This window comes from Trachinotus anak, unplaced genomic scaffold (assembly GCF_046630095.1).
Source record: "Trachinotus anak isolate AG129_WGS33_773 ecotype Australia unplaced genomic scaffold, CSIRO_AGI_Tana_v1 ptg000018l, whole genome shotgun sequence".
Taxonomy (NCBI): Eukaryota; Metazoa; Chordata; class Actinopteri; order Carangiformes; family Carangidae; genus Trachinotus; species Trachinotus anak.
This window is the reverse complement of record NW_027273869.1, coordinates 8,768,450-8,784,241: the sequence shown is the minus strand read 5'-3', so window position 1 is coordinate 8,784,241 and position 15,792 is coordinate 8,768,450. Positions and strand designations below refer to the sequence as shown.

General features: G+C 41.8%; 1 protein-coding gene across 2 annotated transcripts in view; it reads right to left on the bottom strand.

The window, feature by feature from the left end:
• ahcyl2b (adenosylhomocysteinase like 2b) overlaps positions 1-15,792 on the bottom strand; it is a 40,654-nt gene that overhangs the window by 19,637 nt on the left and 5,225 nt on the right. The gene's annotated exons all lie outside the window — the stretch shown is intronic.

The window sequence follows — 15,792 nt, the reverse complement described above, 5'->3', positions numbered from 1 at the left end:
CAATACTGTCAGGCTATTTTATGTTGGCTAGAGGACCCACATAAAAAATGCCTTTTGCATGTGTGTGTTGCAGTGAGGTGGAGGTGGAGGCCTAAGCTGAACCTGTAATAATTTATATCCCTTTAAGTCCAACTGGAAGCAGGACAGAGCCCATGCTGGAGTAAATACATGTCTGACCTCAGAGATCACACACACACACACAGACACACACACACACACAGGCTTTGTGTCCCATCTGCTTAGTTAACTCAGTGACAGTATACAGTAATAATCTAAATACCACTATAGATGCCAGAGAATGTAAATCCTGCCCCCTGCCATATCCAGCATGCACTCTGCCCCCCCTGGAAGGGCATGGTTTGATTTAACTCTGTGGTAAGACACTATGTTTCAGGACAGGGTGGATCCCTGGTTAAAGACATCAACAAGCGAGCTGAACGCCATGGGATACGCAGCACAGCGCAGAGAGAGTGTCTGAGTCGGCCTGGTGAGAAAACAGAAACCCCTCTGGGTGAAAGAGAAGGAAAACAAGTGCAGATGTACTGTAGCAGCAAACGCGATGAGATGGGATACTGTGTGTTTTCCTCACAGCTATTTACTGCAGAAGCAGCTCGTCCTGTTTTTTTGTATTGAAATTTCAGGAGTTCAAGTCCAGCTTTGAAAGCCTTGAAAGTTAATGCAAACAATTCCTACTGTTATTACATCCTCTGATGCATTATCAGGACAATACTGCGCTGCAGGAAGTAATACTGTATATTGTTACCAGAGTGGTGAGAAAGAGGCCAGAGGAAGACAGACACGTCGGTCAGACATTAGAAGAAAAGAAGCAAACAGTGGCTTCAGCACAGTCTCCAGACGTTAACCCTGCGGAGCTGGTTTGGGATGAACTGGACAGAAGGTGAAAGCAAACCAGCCTGCAAGTGCAACATATTTGTGGGAAACTCTGCACCAGACAGACTTTCTGGAAAATGTTTGATTTCCTTTGTAGAAAGAAGCCACGGGTTTGTTCAAAAGTTTAGATTAAATTTAGCTCAAGGTTCAATGATTCCTTGTTTTTAGAATCTCAAATTCTTAATTTGTTTGATGCTGACGTTGTACATTTCAGTAACAACTGGAACAATGGAGCAGCAGTAAAACCTTTGACCTGTAGTGTTCATTTCATGGAAATCAAATTAGGAGAAAAAAAACCCTGGACATAAAAAAATATAATAACAATTTAAAAAAAATAAAAAACTCAACTAACCGAGATTTTCCAAGCTGATATCACAGGAGACATGAAAGCTCGGCATTACCTTGGAGTGCTTAGATCCTCTGCTCGTGCCCTTCATCTTCAGACCCACCAGGGTACACACTCTCCTCATGATGTTTCCCTTTCAGCCCAATTCAATCACAACATCCAATTTCAAACTCTCAAGGTGATAAATGCTTCAGTGCTGCTGCCAAACACACATGAAATCTAAAACATGATGAATTTCTGTCCTGCCTGTACAGACTGTACCCTCACTCAAGACGCAGGCAGAACGAAATATTAACTACAGACGCTGTCGCAAAAACAATGCAAGCAGGGTGGATTTGGTTACAGGTAGGCTTGTGTATGAAACTTGAATCTCGCATGGCAAAGAGGTGGCAGCAGTCTTTTGTAATAAGATTACTCCAGATCTACCTGAAAGGCAGCAGGGTGAGGTGTGAAATAAAATGTTGTAGGTTCCAAACAGGTGGTTGCTTTTTTTTTTTTTCTACAAAGTAGCTTGATTTGTTTTCCCAATCAAACAATACCTCAGTAGTTTTCTGCACAGAACAATGAACATATTAAGAGCTCCCTCTGCTTTTCAGCTGCACTCAATAAGCCTCTGACCTGATTCCAAAAGAGAAAGATTTCACGCCCTAAAAATTAATGTTTGGCTAAAATGTTTCCAACTCTTTGCAAGATGAAATCCAGAAGCTGCCTAAAAACCTTGTAAGATTAGCTTTAAGCTTGGCCAAAAAAAAACAAAAAAAAACAAACAATGACTGGCTCTTCACGCCTTGAGATAGTCGTAGTAGAGTCATCTGACGTCCTGACTTTTAAGATAATGAGGCCGTGACTGCATCAGAGCTCCAGTCTGACGCCTTCAGTGACCTCACTCGCGGCTGAACCAGCAGGACGCCTCGCTCTAACCAAACAAATTGATAACTAAACGTACGCAGGCTTGACATCACCTGCATTTCTTTGGCTGGTGTTTAACCAGGAGCAGTTCTCTGGACCTGGCTGCTCTTTTCCCAGCAAAAATCTACCACATGCCCACATAATTATACAAACTACACCTGATAACTGACCATTAGCGCCACAGTCACAGAACGCCGTCTTGTTTGGGGCGTAGGTTGAGGATAGAGGCACATTTTTCCTACTGGCCAAGTGAACCTGGCTGTTACTGTCATTTCTGTTGAAATGAGTCATTAGTGACAGCATTTTGTTTTGATTTAAGGCTGGATACACTGTGGGTTTTGGCTGTTGAACACAATGTTGCACTATCTTTAGGACTTGAGCTGAAACAAATTGTTGATTTATCAATTAGTCAATTCACAGATAATTTCTTGGCAGCAATTTAAGTCATTTAAGTCATTTTTTAAACCCCAATGGCAAAAATGAATTGGCTCCACCTTCTGAAATGTGAATATATGCTGGTTTTCTTTGACTCCTGATATGAAACTGAATATATTTTGGTTTTTAACTGTTGGTCGGACAAAATAAGAAATTTCAAGACATCACCTTGGGCTCTAGGGTAATTAAGCATTTTCACAAATTCATACAACAAACAATTAATGGAGAAAATGGCCAGTAAATTAGCTCATACAACTAACAAATTCATAAATTCAAGGAATAAGTTACTAATTAATGTGCATTAATAAACTTAATTCTTTCCTTTTTCCAACCCATTAGCATGTATCAGAGGGCGAGATTGTTGTTTTACAGCATGAAAAAATTCAAATCAGCCAATTTTTTTTTTTTTTTTTTTTTAAACCAATTTCTTGCAACTGCTATGTGTGTATACTCAGCTGCAGCTATACAGAAACAAGCTGGTATGTGATACATACAGCAATGTCTTCACAGCTGTGTTGTCTGCAGGGTTTCCATGCTTGTCCCATTTGAAAATTCCCTCCTCAAAAAGGTTTCCTCTGGGGACCAGAACATTTTAGTTTTTCAAAATTAAGCTTTTGGCTGTATAAAACTGCATAAAGTATATACCTCTGTACAAAAGCTTTTCTTGTGCTTACACAGCTTGTTTTTTTTTTTTGTGAAGTCGTTCCAGACCAGAGGAGATTCATCTTCTGTACGTTTCCAGACCTGCGTAGGAAGGAACTCGATCCTAATCAAACACAATGGGGTCATGGGATGGAGCAGAGACCCCTGCAGCAACACAACACTGGGCCCCTGAGCTGTCAGCTAGGTCGACAGTCCTCTCTCTACCTCTGCACGAGGGAACGTGTCACCTGAGCCTCACTACTGACAATTGTCAGCACTCTTAAGTTTTAGTGTGATTAATGCTGCACTGCAACAGGATAACAAGATCTGAGTCAATTACCGTATGAATCTAAATGCAAACTACGATGAAAATGTGTTTTCTGTTCACTGGCTGCGGGCGTTCAAGGATGAAAGATTCACAGCTTCTTAGCAGTTAATAATGACACTCCTGTCCCATCCCGCTACCTGCTGCATCACTAAGTTACATGAACGCTGCACAGGCCCACAGCCTCAGGGTGCACAGTATCTCATTCACAGACGGCCGTGTTTACTGAGCTGAGAAGGGAGAGGCAGAGAGCAGAAGGGTAATAGAATCACTCAGAGGAGATTGCTGTTGACAAGCAGTAATGTACGATAAAGAAAATTGAAACTTGATGACGTCCATAAAAAACAAAACAACCAGCTTACTTTTGGCTCATTTGCTGCGGTGTATGCAGACTAAAAACCATTTCTGCACTGCACTCGTTCACCCTCACCCCCAAACTGTTCACCGAGGTCATCTGACTGTTCCACGCGTCCTTCCGGGAGAACATGTGTCTGATTCATTTCTTTGTTTACGCACTCTATGCTAAATGGTCACACAAGAGCTCTCGTCTCACAGGAGACGGCTGTGTAAGCTCTCCCATCTGGTGCCAAATGTCATTATATAAACACACATCAAATTGCACTTGTATACGGATATTTTCCAGGCGGTTCCTGTTCTACGGCACATTGAATTTTTGAGCCTTTACACCCCAGCATGACAGGAATCAGGGAGGAATGTCTCTGGTGAACTGAGGAGAACGGAGATGAGTGAGAGAGGAACAGAAGCGTCAATATAACAAAGATAAATAAACCTTGAGCTCGTTCTCTCAGCATTAAATCGTGGTTAAAACACTCATCTATAATGACTGCTCTGTAGAGACATGTTACTGACCAAATGATCAACCTAAGACAGCTGCGTACTGTTTCAAGACCTCCACCTCAAAGAGCTGTGATAAATGATCGTGGGCCAAATCCCCCCCCCCCCCCCTCCCCTCCTCCTCCATCTCAAACCAAAGAGCCATTGTCCACAGGGAGAAAACTGAATGTGAATGTTTGTGTTTGTGTCAGAGATACTGAGCCCCCATGTGCAGCGAAACGGAGCCGCATCTGAATGACATCTGAGTGTGTGTGTGTTTGTTCCTGAATGAGAAAACTCTTCCAGCAGCTGTGATTTCAGATGCATTTCATAATGCCGGTAAAGCCATTTCTGTTGAACTCAATCTAAACACGCAGAGTTGCCATCCAAAAGAAAACAAACAGACAAACAGACAGACAGACAGACAGACAGACACACACACACAGAGTTTTTCCGAGGTCATGAGATGATGCTATGTGAAGTAGAGTTGCTGGGGGTGCTGGTATTCACAGCATAATTACCACAGCACAGATACATTCTGAGGAGTTAGTTACAGTCACCATGACCCATTTTGAAAGTTATTATCATTTAACACTGAGTAGGAATTACAGGGACTGAGAGGACTATGGCCTCACTACTGTTCCCAAAATGACTTATGAATTTGTTGCAGAACAGACTCCCAATGGACATTTTAGAGTCTGTTTCTTTGAATCGCACCATATGTGTGTCTACCTGCTGATATCTTGACACAGGGCGGTGTTGGTAAATGAAGCCATTTTTTTTTTCCATTGGAAGAGAGATGCACTAGAGGCAAACCAGGCTGGGCCGACTGAGAGCTGATGCAAGGTCCTCTGTGAGCTAAACCACCGGGAGAAGAGAGTAGGAAGTGTTCTCCACCAGGGGAACCAGTGGGAAGCTGTTTACTGCTGCTCCCCTCTGGGTGGGTGGGTGGGGGCTTGACCTTCATTGCTGAAAACACAACCTGAGCTCAAGCCAGGGAACACACAGTGAACTTTGTGTGAACTTATAGGGACTGAGAATCAAAAGACACAAACTATGTCATTCTGGTTTGTGTTTTTGGTGCATTTATAATAATCTTGGCAGAAATCTCATCTTGATGTTACAGCCTCTCTTTATGGGGAGTGATTATTACTGAGACTTGGAAATGACAAAATATATGATAATATTCAAAGACAGGTTTTGGTTGTAAATTGAATGAATGCACAAGTTTTCAGATATCGGGGGAAATGAATGTCCTGAAATATACACAAGACTGACTCAGACCGTAAACAGTGAGCAATATTGGACCAAAACTCAACACAATGCATCAGTGACCCATTTCAATGTTAACTGAAAACATGAGTTGCTACTACAGTATTTTAAGTGCTGTGTAAACACCTGCTCTGTTCTGGGAAGCTGGCACTGGCCAGGAAATCTCATATTACCAGACAGACATTAAGTCTGTATTGGTGATGGATGGATGGATGACTGTGTTGGCACAAAGCAGCTCAGTCAGACTTGTGATAGGCTTACTACGCAGACATATGGACAAAATAGCAGCAAAGTTGCTGTTAGAGAAACTTTGCAGCCACAGCCAACTTTCACCACTATTTGACCAGTGGTTGGCTTTAATGCCCCCCCATGCTGCCTGGCTGTGGCATCACGCCAAGTTTCCATGTGATGATAGCAGTATAATAGCTGATGATGACTAAACAAGTTTAAAAGGAGAACACAGTGACAGCGAAGATCAGACGGGGCTAAGTGCAAGGATGAGTACGCTCAAATCAAAGTGCCAATGGAGTTTTAATAGCTTTATGTTTGGATGTCGTCTGCCAAAAGGCCTGGAAAAGCAAGTGATGGCATGTAAAATAAATAAATAAAAAAACTCAGTGCAGGGAGAGGAGAAAAGAGGAACACGTCCTGTTAACGGCTTAACGCTACAAACAAATGTCTGGAAATATCCTCAAAGCTAAATCCTAAAAGTGCTTCTGCCAGACTGTCCCCAATCTGGGAGAAAAAAAAAAACAGGCCTATGACTCCACAAAATCCTCTGACAGAAGGAAAAAGAATAAGAGACATGTCTGGATGCCAAGAAATATAGAGGTAAATTGATAATGCACATAAAATACTACACGTGGCCTTTAATAAGCCTGTTCAAGCAGGTACAGATTTTGGCCTGTGTTCAAATCAATGCAGAAGAGTTTACTTAAAGGTTCCTAGAAGTGGTCAAGCTACAAAAACAATGGGTCTCATGTTTCCCATAATGCAACTCACTAGTCTTTCAGAGACCTGATAACATCATGAGTTACTTTTTCCCACTTTAGAGCTCCTCCAGAGCTACAGAAGACAGAATACAGATGTTGCTGGTTGAGTAGTACTCCTCATGACAAAACACTGAATTCAGTGTATAAAATAGATGAAGTGGCCCTTTAATGCCCGTGAATGTCCACGGTGTTGGATTGACAAACTGGCTGGATGTTATGATATTCTATATGATGGAAACTACGCTAATGTCTTGTTTGTAATGTTACAGTTGATGATTATTCACAGTGCATTCATTTGCCACTTAGAACTGCACTGCAGGTGGTCTTTAACCAGCTATTTTCCTTTTTATAATTGATTATTTTTTTTCCCCATTTATTTTGGAATTAATCTCCTCCTACTCACACACACATGCAGACACTAACAGACACACATACAAACACAGGATTGTTGGCAGTCACAACAAAGCGTCTCCGTCCAACTCAGACCATCAGATCTTCCCTAGGGCACAAATAAATAACAGCAATGCATCATCCTACCATCAGAGGGTTAGTACAAAGAGTTCATTGGCAGCAAACAGCTGTTAAGACACCTCGCTGGAGAAGAATAATGTTGTGACATCTTGTTACCTGTACATTTGGCCTTGGCTCTTAAAGCAGTGGAAGTCCTTTAGTACAGCAGTCTTTCAGGCCTACATGAGTAGCTGCTGGACAAAGCAGCGGATGTCTTGTTTTTCAGGTCTCCCACGCACAGAGCTCTGTGGAGGACGTGCACTTATTCATGCTTTCTTTTCTCTGCATTCAGTCACTTCTCTCTGATTTCCCCTTCTCCCTCCCTTCTTTCCTGCAGCCACAACTCTCTTCTTGTACAACTCCATGCAAACTGGAGAGTAGACCACAGTTTATTATGTGCATGTTTTGAAGAAGCCCGTGGCTGGCACATCAAAGAGCCGTGGATGCGTTTTTCTGTGTTTTCAACTGCTATTCCTGGATTACTATTGTGCTTGTGCAGAAGAAAACCCAAAAATAGACAGAGCAGTGCCCATGTTTTTCTCCTTCTGTCTCTCTCCGTGCGTCTTTTTACCACTACTCTACATATGGTCTCACCCTTTTCACAACTTCCCTGCATCCGTAATTGAAGCTGGATCAAAAACAATCCCAGCTAGCCAGGGATACGATGCCCGCTGATTCAACTCGCACAGCATCTATGTCCGAGGATGAAAAAAAAGTATAGTCTGTGCTGTATACTGCCTCTGAGACATAACAAGAAGAAAATATATTTACCATGACAGAGCTGACAGGTTTCCCAGCCTTCTAAACAGAGCGCACTGCTGTTGATTGACACACTGGCTGACAATCAGGCCTGTTGCCATTAATGTTGAGGATGGGTCACGCTCCAGGCCACGCTGCCCCTGAACGACTGCTGGCTTCATTTAGACATGAGAGCAGTTTTGATTTCTTGTTTTTCTGACTGTTTTAGATACTTAGTTGTAAGTTGTATGAGCAGTGGTTTCAATCTCTATAATGAGTAACCAGATGAATCAGTGTTAGTCTTTCACTGTGCTCACTTTAGATACTGATATATTTTCCTCTTCATCTCTGTGTTGATCTTGAGAAATGAGCTCTAGTCTCTAAATCTGAGTAGAAAAGCTGTTAAAACCACAACCAGGATGATCTACGGTCCAATAAATTGTCTACATTTATTTATATTTTATCATTTTAATGTATGAATCCATAACCATACTGGTCACAATCATTGTATATTGTTTCATTATATCATCTTACTGATTCAGTAGAGTCTGTTGAGCTGTAATTGAGCAGAGGCATTGTGCATGTTTAAGAGTGTCATCACCACCCTCATGTTCACTTCATGTCTGACTAAAGCCCAGTTTTGCACATCACTGGCACTTTCTGAGTCACGCAAGGAATAGAGTCACTTTTGTTTCCATAATAACAAACTGCTTTGTCAGAGAGAAATTAGAAGCAACAGCAGCAACGCTCTTCAGATTCTGATGTCTGTAGGCTCATGCATATGCAGTTCAGATGAGAAAAACACTATTTAACAGTGGCCATTTTAAAACACATCTGGTTAGCTATCAGCGTGACAACAAGAGCCTCTGAAGTCAGTAACAGTAGCCATTAGTTAGTTTATCAGCATGACAACAAGAACCTCTGAAGTCAGTGGCAGAGACCAAGACCTGAAGTCAAACCACAGGAAAAACCAGGCCTTCAAAAACAGGCGTACGACTCTGGCAGAGAGGCCTGGCTTTTAGTGAAACCGCTCTGTAGTCGTTCAGCTCTGGCACTGCACACACAGGCGGAGTAAAAGCAGGTGCTGAGAGCAGAGCAGAAAAGGAATAAACCGGCTAAAGAGCATGCAGAGATTACTAATGTATGTGTGTAATGCTCATGAGTAGAAATGGGAGATACGTGTGAGCCAGCTGACATGACCCTGACATGCCATTTGCATACTTTTGGGTCAATATGGCGCCATGTCCCACCACTGGACACACATACAACTATCAATATGACACAGTGTTTTTATGCAAAATATGAGATACAGCAGGCTGATTGTGTGCGATTGTCTGTGTTATAAGAGAGAAAATGAGCGACAGACAGGAAATGAAAAGGTAGAGCCTGAGTACAAGAAATGCTTTTACAATAGATCATCCGGAAAGGGAAGGTGGCTGCTCTAATTGTGGCTCAATTACCCACCTCTCATCCAAAAGTACAGGATTCCTGACCACTCTGACCAATAGAGGATGAGAAGGAAGGAGGAAGTGGCTAATGTGAGGTGGTGATTGTGCATGTGTGTGGATCAGAGAGCAGCATGCTGCCCTGAGGGGGCTGTGATGTAAGAATGGCTCCTGCTGATTTATATACACAGACAAGTGCTCAGACTGTAAATAATGACACGTACACACACACACACACACACACACACACACACACACACACACAGTCACGAGTCTAATGCACTCACGCACATGCAGCACCATGCATACACTAAGCAGTTACTGAGCCCACGCACAGTTACCAGTGCTCTAACACGTGCCCCACACGTTTCTGCCAAACACAAGAAACGTCAACTTCAAGGCCGCACAAAAGGAAAAGTCAGCCGAGTGACAAGGATTCATCAAGAATGTCTGCACAAAATTTCGGGACATTGGAAACAGACAGAAAATGAATCTGCAAGTATTTTGATGAGCAAAAATGCCAAAGATCTGAAGATGTAAGCTTGAGTTGTTGGAAAAGATTATGGTCATTTTTCAGCATTTTCTTACATTTTATAGACAAAATGAATTATCTGAATGAATTGAATAAATGCATTTATATGAATGGAGACAATAATTAGACGATTAATCAATAATAAATATAAATGTTAGTGACAGCCTTAGTTGAGAAATTTCAGTTTGGACTAAAGCGGTGGACCCATGAGCCATCCCTAAAGCCAGCGTGGCTAAAAATGTTAGCCTCAGCATTATATCAAAGATTTGTTTGCGTGTTTGAGAGCTGTGAAAATCACAATCTGAAACAAAAAAAAAAAAAAAAAGATTTTCAGTTAATATTGGTACTTGAATGCAAGACCCTGCAGCCCTGAATGATCACAGCACTGCTATAAAACTATGGAAAGTATGCAGAGCTAATAAGAGCACTGCCCACTAGAACAATCTCTTTCCTTCTGATATGGTCCGATAGTCATTGTAAAAGCCAGAGACACTGATACTAGAGGAGAACAGGCAATGAATGATGGGGCTTAGTGACAGATTAAACCCTACCTGCTTCTTAACAGGGAGGGAGGAGAGGAGAACAGCCACCACACTCAGGGCTTTCTCTAATGTTTTTCTTCTCGTTCACGTGCTTTTCCCTTCTTGTGTGCCACTGAATGGAGGAAGAGTGCCAAGTCTGCAGGCTTCACACGTCCTTCATCGACATGTTACAGCTTTCATTGGGATTCTGATTTTCTTCTAAGCCAACAACTTTTTCCAAATGTTCAAATTGTGCAGTGCCCATCAAATCTTATTGTCAATTGTAGGGTATGTGAATATTTCAATTTTTGGACTTATCAGCAGCTTGGTTTGATACTGGTGCATGGTTTTTCCCTAAAAAGGTAAATTAAAATTCCCTCTAATTATTTTACCTCAACTAGTCTAACTACAGTTTTTTTTTGCTCTCTCTGTCACATACACACACACACACACACACACTTCAGTTGTGTAACAGGCTCTTGTTGTCCATGTATACCAAAATAGGGCACAGTGTAGAGCCCCAAGGCTTAGTGATCCCATCTAATGACGGTGGTCAAATAACCTCCATTCACACTGACAGCGAAGTGATCAGATCGTTTAAAAATCTATTTGCTATATGGCTCTCAATGGCTCTCAAAACACATTATGGAATACAGTAGATATTTGATCCGGGGATGGATCAACAATCCTATGGCTTTTACACAAATTAAACAGCAAACTGTATCAACCTGCTGTATGTATTCATATCCATCCACTCATCTATTTACCTATGCAATCATCCATCTCCATCAGGACATGTTTTTCACCATATTAGTCACTTTTTTTCTACCACTCCACCAATCCTTTCACTAGACTGAAAAACAAATGGATTGTTAATGTCTGTCATTTAGCTAAATGAAACCACAAATGCTTCCATAAGCATGGAAGCAAAGCCAAAACTGCTTCAGATTAAACAGCAACAAAAGTCTCAAAAAAAAAGTGGCCCATCTCTGGAATTGCATGTTTGTTTGTTTGTTTGTTTTTTCCTTCCTTGCTCTTCAATTGCCAAAAATAGCCATCTCTCCCTGTGGGGAAGGTATAATTACATCAAAGACACACAGACGGGGGTGGTGCTGGTCTATTTTTGAATAAACCCATTATGGGGTCAATGATCTATGTTTAATTAGTAGTGTGAAGCGATTCTTCATTAGTTCTTAGGCTGGATTTGGATTTTTTCCAAGTCCTCTTGATAAAAGCTCTGGATGCAAAACAAAAAAAAAAACAAACAAACACTGAGCATTGTGAGGAAATTCATTTATTCTAATCAATAATTTTTATATTTACAAGGGATCAAATAACTTTGTGTAATGTGAAAAGGGGTCATTTGTAGTGATGGACCCACAGAGAATCATCACCCAACTTGTGCAGCTCTCCTCAGCTCTACGGCGTTTTAGCTTCCATCAGCTCATTGTTTTGGTTTACTCGAAACGCTCTCATTGGTGTTGTTTCCGGCAGCAGGCAGCAAAACACTCTATTGCTCATTCCCAGAACAAAATGTTAGCAAGCAGCTGGTGAACATAGGAGCTAAAGAGCCAGATATTTCTCTCAGTTGGCAGAGACCAAACCAGAGCTAAAAGGAGATCAAATACTGGACTTATTCAAATTGAGACAGTGCAGATGGCAGTGCTTCAGTTAATAAACCAAGTCTGTCATGTGCCGCTGCTTTGTTAACAAAGATGTTTGTGTTTACTATATATATATATATATATATATATATATATATATATATATATATATATATATATATATATATATATATATATATATATATATATATATATATATATATATACATACACATATACATACATACACACACACACACACACATATACACACACACACACACATCAGCCATCTGTTTGGTGTGGGGCCTTTAAATGAGCAAATTGTTACAACACCAGTTTGTTACCTTGTTTAACTTGTTTAACGTTTTGTGGCTGAGCTGGCGTTAGATGTTACATGGATATATGTCTATGTAACTTCTAATAACACAGCATGAACATGTGGTGCATTTAGTGAACTCGACCACAGTAGGAGACCTGACCATTCCTACAGGACTGCTATATGATTAGTAAGCAATGGGATTTGTTCATGTGTTGAGGTTCATGATGCATTAGTATTTATGTATCTCAGTAAAAATATTCACATACAGCCGGATGTATATATTCATGTCCCAGCCCCAAGGTGTTTCAGCCCCAGCTGCTATCCTCTCTGTCAGCCAGAAGTTGGTGGTTTGGCCTGACTCATAGGAAGCAGGGCAGACAGATGGGTGTGTGGGGGTTCATTTCAGGCTTTGTGAGGGCCCTTTTGTGAGGCAGCACTTTTTGAACACAATGTTGGCCCTTTGTTTGCATGCAGTGCTCGAGCACGGAGCTGCATTCCTCATCATGCTGCATAGCGAGTTCAGTGTTAATGTACACGGCTGTCTAGTGATCCTCAGGCTAGCGGCCACATATACACATCAGCTGGGCTGGTGCTCACTTGTTTGTTCAACTGTAACCAAACCAAGTGGTTTAAAATTTCACACTGTGTTGGTTTCTTGTGAACAGACAGATTCCAGGAAGGGCGAGTGCTCTCCCTTTCCCTTCATGTTCCAAGAATCTGAGGCTTATTCAACAGCTTCTGATGGAAAGATGTGTAACTCAATGAGCTGTACATGCCCAGTGAGAGCAAGCTGCGATGACGGGGAAGGAAATGAGTTTCAACTGGGGAGCCACAGATGCAGTTACGTGTGGGTGGTGCGCTCAGGAGCACTGATACCAGCCTCAAAACAAAGCAACCACATCACAGATCAAATAGTACAACCCAGGAGCCACATGCCAGAAACGTGGGTAAAGCTTTCTGATTGTCTGCCTTGGCATAAGCGTTCGGGCTTCAGTATACTGAGTATAAATTGAATTTGGCATGTTGAGCACAGCACTGAGAGCAAAAGCCAGTGCACTCTGTGAATACTTAGTATTCTTTGGTATTGGAAAGGTAGCTAAGACAGCTGACGTTATATAGAAGTCAATTAATTTGGAAACAATACCTATGTAAAGCAAAATGCAGTTTCAAGGCAGAGGCAGACAGAAATCCTGAACAGGAGCTGGCAGGCTTCTTTTTGCATATTTTCAATACCACAGAGGACAGCTACATATTCTTAATGTCAAGGAAACCCTAATTAACTATTGCTTGGAAATGTCACAAAAGGTCTGCTAGGATCATTACAACAGCTACTAGCCAATACTCTAATTTCACTGACATTTATGAAATTGTATTAACATTTGAATATGGGTTTACTTCAACAGAATTAATTAAATCTAATATAAAAGTTTCGCTTGATATTGACTGGACTTTGCATCTCTGCCAGGGCACAGCTAAACACACTCAGTGATACTCCAACACACACTAGCCATATGTGTGTGTGCAATAGTACTGACGGCACATAGATTTAGCTCTTTGTACTAGTGGCCTACTTTACTGAGTTACACAATAAAAGCAGGCTCCTTTATAACTAGGTTAGTTTTGTTTTACAAATCCCCATTTAAAAATCAGTGAATTTTAGTTAGTTTCTTAACCTTATGTACTTGCATGTTTTTATTACTTAAGGTATATTCATATACTTTTAAACATGTGTACAGCTGCATATAGTGGGAATTAAGTGAGTATAATAAATTAGTAAAATACACAAATGAAGTTCAAGTGCAGTCTTACACATCAACCTACAGTTATGCAGGTGATCATATTCAGTTTTTGCTGACACTGTGTTAGAAAGGCGTTCAGGTTGGCAAAAGTGACTGCAATAAATACTGTGTCGGACAAATTGTGAGATCAAGAGAAAATTGTGATCTCAAGTCTTGAGTGGAAAAACTGTGATTTTCACTTCATCAGTTCAGTCACACAGCCTTAGAGCAACGAGGCTACAAGAGTGTCCCGTCTGGACAGTGATGAAAAGATCTCTATCTGGCAGCCTGCGGGTGAGAGAAACTCAAACTGGTGTAAAGTACCAGCAGTCCGTTTCCTGATTTGGCCTCCGTGGTGGGGATGAAGATGGTTAGAGAGGTGTGAGCTCTCACATGCCTTCGCTGTGTGCTGTTGAGATTTACGCTTCAAGAGGGCAGACAGAGCAGAGCTCGCAACACTCAGGAACACAATGAGACTTTCAGAAAATAAGGCAGCACGAGCACGAAAACAACAAAACAATAAAAACGACACAGGAAGTGGTGTCCTGCAGTGGCTGTAATTTGTAACCCAGATAAAGAGGAGTCATTGCTGAGTTTTGGTTTATTTTAAGTAGTCTGTTGATCCACTTTATGAAGGGAGGGCACAAACTAGTATTGTTGAGCAGGCTGAAACAAGGCAGGAAACAAACAGGGCTGGCACAGAGAGGAGATGAAGCAAAAATAAAAGTGTTGTGGTGTGGTAATTTGAGGAAGAGCAGAGTGAGAGCACCAAAGACAGATCAGATTAATCAGGGTTTCACTCATAGGTCATTAAAAAGAGTGATAAACCCAGGCTAAGTGCACTGGGGGCAACGCTGGCCAAATATATACCCTCTTCCATGGGTGGCAGGGGCAGCTAAGACATGCACCAGCACCACTGGACTCCTATACGCATTTATTTTGAGATACATTTCTTGTTCTGCTGCCCGGTAGAGTTTCACAGTAATCCAGACATCCAGCTCTCCATTGCTTTACATTCATCTCACAGCAGCACTGACCACAAAAAGGGGACTATACAACTGCAGAATGCAACTGATGCACACTCCGTCTTGTGGGTGAACAATTTTCTCCTTACATGTTATGCTGCCTGCCCAGCCTGTCATCCAGTGTCTACAGCATTTAATGTAATGGTGATGCAATTTGTCAGCATTTTCTGAAGTCCAGGTTTTATATAATGCCCGCCTGCTCACATGTCAGCACAGTGTGGGCGTCTGCTAAAGAACCCTGGAACCGATGTCAGGGGGATGCATAAATGCTGAATTGCCAACTTTGTGCATTGCTGTTTCACTGTGTCCTTCATTGATCAAATTTGCACCAGTGACTAACTGATAATCGATTAATCATTAACGTTCAAGGTATGTGCTAAAGCAAACTTGTAGCTACCCACTCCCCACTTCTCATTATAGCCAGGCATTACAGCCCTCACCAGGCCTGAAATATTACCAGCGAGTGCATCAAATGCAGGCCTGGCTGAGGTTCTCCTCAAAGCCTCATGATTGAATTTTCTCCTTCTCATGCAGTCTCTGTGACAAGGCCTGGAGCTCTCCCACCTGTTTATTAAGACTGGCCTTCGGCCTCTTTCTCCCCATCTCTGTTGTGTTCTTCTCACTCCCTGAACCATGGTCTGTCCGACCCCCCTCCCCCACCCAGTGACCTC